Source organism: Perognathus longimembris, chromosome 18 (assembly GCF_023159225.1).
Source record: "Perognathus longimembris pacificus isolate PPM17 chromosome 18, ASM2315922v1, whole genome shotgun sequence".
In the NCBI taxonomy this organism is placed as follows: Eukaryota; Metazoa; Chordata; class Mammalia; order Rodentia; family Heteromyidae; genus Perognathus; species Perognathus longimembris.
In genome coordinates, this window is record NC_063178.1 from 53,077,813 (window position 1) to 53,084,879 (window position 7,067).

At 36.0% G+C, this 7,067-nt stretch overlaps 1 pseudogene; it reads left to right on the plus strand.

Annotated features, from left to right (window-relative positions):
- The first annotated feature begins 1,567 nt into the window (after nt 1-1,567).
- LOC125366741 lies at nt 1,568-2,449 on the plus strand (annotated as a pseudogene).
- Nucleotides 2,450-7,067: the final 4,618 nt, after the last annotated feature.

Sequence of the window (7,067 nt, forward strand, 5' to 3'; positions counted from 1 at the left end):
TATATAGAATTTGTAATTATTGTTATTCTAAGTATAATTTATTAGTAATGTATAATTATAATTATGTATCTTTTAACGTGATTTATATTTAAAATTATTAATAATATTAAAAATTTATTATAATTTATCTAATTTATGATTACAATTATATATAATTTTATGTAATTTAGAATTATAATTCTTTAAAATTAGTTGTTCACTTTATGATTATTTATTATTATCAATACTAATAACATAATTATTATAGTTATGTACTATTTGTATATAACATATTGTTATAATAATTGTATTTAAAATTTATATATAATTTATAATTGTTATAATTATGTATACTGTATATATGTTATCCATATTGTAATATTCCTAAATATATTATTAGTATAATTATTATGCCCTGTGATGGATGAGGCATCATTGTTCATTATCTTTTATTTTTAATTATACATATCTTATGATGTACATCATATTCTTTATATGTACATATAGATTTATTCTGTCTCACATTGCACGTGGTATATTATGTATTTATATACATCTTACTTTCATATATATATATATTTATATGTGATATCTCTTTTGTAGGTCATTTGATATCTATTACATATATTATCTTATGTAATAAATTCGTATTTCTTTTTATACCTATTATGTGTACATTATCACACATAGTATATAAGAATTATAAATACTGATAATTTATATATAATTTATGATTATTACAATTATTTATAATTTACATGTAATTTATAATTCTATTTATTTATAATTTTAATGTAATTTAGATTATACTATTATTATTATTGTATAATATTTCTCTTTTCTTTTTGTTTCCTCTTTTCTACATTTTACCCTCCATGAGTTGGTCATCAAACCCTGGTGGCGTCCATTTCCCACACTTTGCATTGATCTATTGATTGGATTCAGATATCGATACCCATGGACAGGAGGGATTTCTACCTCCCTCTTGATTGGAATTCATATTACAATTATTGATGAAAACTGAGATGATTGGGATTATAATCACCACACAGGATGATGGATGGAAATTAACATTTATTTTCTTTTTTAATCTATGTTTTGTCCCTCAGGAAATATTGGAAAAATATGGTTGGGAAAAAAATAAAGTCCACGTGTCCATTAGAATCAATCACTATAAATAAATAAAATAATCAAATGATGCAATCTTCAGATCTGGCCCTATAGCAACCTCAAAGCTGAAGGAGCAGGAAGCACAGACTGTAAGTCAAACTCTCCAGTGGCCTTGTGGAGCTTTGCTTCTTTCTCTGTGTTAGAGGCAGAATTCAGGCTTCTTAGACCCTAGTATCCCAACCCTACTCCAGAGTTTGGAAAGAAAAAGCAGAGTCAACCAATAATAACTAACAGGAAATACAAACATGAAGCAAAAAGAACCAACTGATTTCATCCTAATTTTTTATTTTGGAATTTCTCCAAAAGACAATATTGAAAAGCTAACCAGGGATCGAGGCGCCGCCTTTTTTGCTACCTGGACGCAGAGCGAGAGGCAGAGAGAGTGGGAGACGCTATCCGCTTCCATCCTTCCCGCAGACCCTGCCGGAGCCGCTGCCGCTATGGATGATCGGGAAGCTCTGGTGTACCAGGCGAAGCTGGCTGAGCAGGCTGAGCGATACAACGAAATGGTGGAGTCAATGAAGAAAGTAGCAGGAATGGATGTGGAGCTGACAGTTGAAGAAAGAAATCTCCTATCTGTTGCGTATAAAAATGTGATTGGAGCTAGAAGAGCCTCCTGGAGAATAATTAGCAGCATCGAACAGAAAAAAAAGAAAACAAGGGAGGAGAAAACAAACTAAAAATGATTCAGGAATATTGGCAAATGGTTGAGACTGAAGTAAAATTAATCTGTTGTGACATTCTGGATGTACTGGACAAACACCTCATTCCAGCAGCTAACACTGGCGAGTCCAATGTTTTCTACTATAAAATGAAAGGGGACTACCACAGGTATCTGGCTGAATTTGCCACAGGAAATGACAGTAAGGAGGCTGAGGAAAACAGCCTAGTGGCTTATAAAGCTGCTAGTGATATTGCAATGAGAGAACTTCCACCAAAGCATCCAATTCGTTTAGGTCTTGCTCTCAACTTTTCCTTATTCTACTATGAAATTCTTAATTCTCCTGACAGGGCCTGCAGGTTGGCAAAAGCAGCTTTTGATGATGCAATTGCAGATCCGGATACTCTGAGTGAAGAAAGCTAGAAAGACTACACTTACCATGCAGTTGTTATGTGATAATCTGACACTATGGACTTCAGACATGCAGGGGGATGGTGAAGAGCAGAATAAGGAAGCGCTGCAGGATGTGGAAAATGAAAATCAGTGAGACAGAAAAGCCAACAAGAGAAACCATCTCTGACTACCCCAGTCCTCCCCACCCCTTCCCTTGAAAAGTCCCCATTGTCACTGAGAACCACATAATCTGACTTTCACATTTGGTCTCAGAATTTAGGTTCCTGCCCTGTTGTTTTTTTTTAAACAGTTTTCAAAAGTTCTTAAAGGCAAGAGTGAATTTCTGTGGATTTTACTGGTCCCAGCTTTTAGGTTCTTTAAGACACTAACAGGACTGTGTAGAGGCTTTTTCAGCATTACTGTATTGTCTCCATGCCAGAAGTGGCAAGATCATTAGAAAGGGAAATTACAATTGAAAGCCATTAGACTCCTAGGTGATGCATCTTAAAAAAGAGATTGATCACACTGAAGAGCCATATGTGAATCATTTTTCCTTTTTCTAATTATTTAAATCAAATTTTATACCAATGTTTAAATTTAATTGGGTGTTAACTTGAAGTGGTTAAAGATTGTCTGTGGGGGGAGTTTGTTGCAATGGTTTTGCTGTAAAAAGTGTTTCAAACTCTGCTGAGGTGTTGGCTGAAAAGTGAGTGCTGGTAACAGTTCACCAATCCGTGGCTGCTCATTCTTGCCTACTTTTTCTCTCTCTCTGAAGCAGGTTAGCATTGAAGGTGATATGGAGAAGCCTGCATGCGTGTTCAGTTCTTTGTTTCTTCTCCTTCCCTCTCTCCTGCCCTCCCTTCTTGCTTCCTCCTCCCCTCCCTTCTCTCCCTCTCCTTTGCTAGCTCAACCTCTTTTGTTCAGTATGTGTAACTTGAAGCTAATTTGTACTACTGGATATCTGACTGGAGCCACAGATACAGAATCTGTATCGTTCTTACTGAAACACAGCATGGAATTAACATTAAACTTAAATAAAACAAGCCTAAATGAAAAATACAAAAAAAAAAAAGAAAAGAAAAGCCAACCATATGGATGGATAAGTCATCTGTTTAGATTCATCCTTTATTTAAAACATTAAAAAAGAATAGAATATATCAGCAATTCCAATTCCAGGATCTATTCACCATATATTGTTGACATTCAGAGTTCTCTATTTCACACACACACACACACACACACACACACACACACACACACACACACACCTTAATTTCTTAGAACCCAGATTTATTTTTAGCCTAGAGATTTGGCATTCCAAATCAGGGCTCTCTGCTCCTGAGCAGACATTCTAAAAAAGCCTTACTGCCAGATATTAAAAGGCCACTGTATAATTTATTAGAGGAACTTTCAAAAAGCTCTGAAAACTTTTTAACCACAAGGGGGAAGCAAAATTACAAGCATCCTAATAAGCTCCAACCCTGCACTGGGCACTTGTGAATGTGTAGGAGCTACATAGTCTTAGCTCCTCAACTCTTCTGCCTCCTCCTTTGCAGCATGCCATGAAGGAGTATTCAAATTCCCTGACATTCCGTCTTGTCTCTCACCTTCACATGTGTGATTCCATTTCCCTAAAAAATGAGAGAGACAGAGCTAATAAAAACTCAAATCAGCAAAGTATTAGCTAACAGGATCCAGAAACTGATCCAGAAAATCATACATCATGATCAAGTAGGCTTCATCTCACAGACCCATGGATGGTTCAACATCCACAAATCAATAAACGTAATTCACCACAACAGAGCTAAGACAAAGAACCACATCATCATCTCAGCCAATGCCCAAAAAAGCCCTTGACAAAATACAACACCCATACATATTAAAAGCCCTGGAAAGAACAGGAATAGAGGGAACATTCTTTAAAACAATAAAAGCCACATATATCAGACCAACTGCTAATATCATATCAAATAGGGAGAAACTAAAACCATTTCCCCTGAACTCAGGAACAAGACAATGACGCCCACTCTCCCCGCTTCTATTCAATATACTTCTGGAATCCCTAGCTATAGCAATAAGTCAAGAGGAGGACACCAAAGGGATCCACATGGGCAAAGAAGAAATCAAACTATCCCTACTCACATATGACATGATCTAATATCTGAAGGACCAAAAAAATCAGTCTCCAAATTCCTACACCTAATAAACCATCCTGGCAAAGTAGTAGGATACAAAATCAACCCACAAAGATCAGCAGCTTTTGTGTACACCAGCAATGCACAAGCAGAAAAGGAAATTATGGAAATAATAGCATTTACAATAGATAAAAAGAATAAGTTACCTAGGGATTAACCTAACAAAAGACATGAATGACCTATTTAATGAGAACTAAAAAATCTAAAAAGGGAAATCAAAGAGGGCACAAAGAGATGGAAAGAGCTCCCATGATCATGGGTAGGCAGAATCAATATAGTGAAAATGGCCATACTGCCCAAAATGTTATACAAATTCAATGCAATAATCATCAATATCCCAGCTACGTTCTTCACTAGAATAGAGAAATCAACCCATAAATGCATATGGAACAGCAAAAGACCTAGAATAGCCAAAACATTTCTAGGCAAAAGAAGCAGTGCAGGAGGTATCACAATACCAGATTTCAAGCTCTATTATAGAGCCATCATAACAAAAACAGCCTGGTATTAGTATAAAAACAGACCTGAAGACCAATTGAAAGAATAGAATACCCAGAAATAAAGCCACATTCTTACAATCAGCTGATATTAGACAAAGGAGTTAAAGACATTCGATGGGAAAAACATAGCCTCTTCAACTCCTGGTGCTGGGAAAACTATGCAGCCACATGTAGAAAACTCAAAGTAGACCCTAGCCTATCACCATGCACCAAGATCAACTCAAAATGGATCAAGGACCTCAACATCAGACCAGAATCTCTGAAAATACTGAAGGACAGAATAGGAAAGATGCCAGAACTTATAGGCACAGGACGGATCTTCCTGAATATAGTCCCAGGGGCATAACATATAGGGGAGAGCCTCAACAAATGGGACTACTACACAAACAGTTTCTGCACAGCTAAAGACATAGCCACCAAACTAGAAAGGCAGCCAAACGTATGGGAAAACTTCTTCACCAACACAGCAACAGAAAAAGGCCTAATATCTGTCATCTACAGAGAACTCTAAAAACTAACCCCCTCCAAGCCCAGTAAACTAATTATTAAATGGGCAAAGGAGCTAAAGAGAGACTTCACAGGAGAAGAGATAAAAATGGCAAAGAAACATATGAGCAAATGTTCAACATCCCGGGCAATGGGGAAATGTGAATAAAAACAGCCCTGAGCTACCACCACACTCCAGTTAGAATGGCCTATACTCTGAACTCAGGCAACAACAAATGCTGGAGGGGATGCAGGGAAAGAGGAACCCTTCTCCATTTTTGGTGGAAGTGCAAATTAGTACAACCACTTTGGAGAACAGTATGGAGGTTCCTCAAAAGCTCAACATAGACCTACCCTATGACACATCCGTACCACTCCTAGGCATCTATCCTGAACAACAGATCTCAGGATATCAAAAAGACATCTGCACATCCATGTTTATCGCTGCACAAGTCACAGTAGCCAAAATATGGAAACAACCCAGATGCCCCTCTACAGATGAATGGATCTAAAAAATGTGGTACCTATACACAATTGAATACTACATAGTGATTAGAAATGATAAAATATTGGTATTCGCAGGGAAATGCTTAGAACTTGAACAAATAATGTTGACTGAGACAAGCCTAGAACACAGAGAACAAAGGGGCATGGTCTCCTTGAAATATGACTGTTAAGGTGGGGGTGGGGGGACATTAGAGACCAATTCTGTGAAACAATATCTTCTTGTCAAATGGTATTTCCACAGGTTTGGGACAGCGACCTTACATTATGTATCTAAAATTAAACAACTTCTAAACTGTAAGATATCACAAGAAATGTTCACACTGCCCCATTATGTAACTCTTCCCCTTTTGCACAACAACTTGTCAATAAAATTTAATAAATAATTAAATAAATAAAAAATTGTAATGAAGGGATTTTTAAATGTTGTTGAGAACCTAAATTCAGCATTAGAGGTATTAAATCCCAGAGTCAAGTTACATAAGAGATCAGGAGTTTTATTGATCTTTTCAATAGCAACAGTCAAGGCCAAAACACACTGGTAGATCTTGAAGGTAAACCTGTGTAATGAGCCCAGAAATTTCAAATTATTTCAAAACTTATTATTTTGCTGGACTGAAACTTTGCTTCTCTGCCAAGGAATATGTTAAAAAAAATTACCCTCAATTGGGATAGAAGATGTTTGTACTGTATTAAGCTTGCATATAAGATTATATAAGGATATGAAGGTAATTTGCTATGAATGAGATTCAGAAACTTACTTGTACCAATAACCAGAGTTTTATTCCTTGCTACCTCAGGCACCACTGCAAAATCCTCTTGTCCATTACAACTGGAATAGGCTTTCATGAGACACTAAATAAAAAAAAAAATATATATATATATATATATATATATTTTGCACAGCAGCTAAATGATTTTTCTTTTATTTTATGATTTTTTAATTTTATCGTGGTTTTGATACCGAGAGGGATTACAGTCACCTGCTTCAGGTAATGAATAATGAGTACAATTCTTTTTAACCATGTCTTCTCTTCTGTGATTCTCTCATTATTTTTCCCTCCTGTCCCCACCCACAAGATATAACAGTTCATTTTCCACATAGTATTTAGTAAGTAGCATTGTTGTACTTCATCAACCTTCTTTGAATTTTTTTGTAAACTCAATCTCACCCCCATA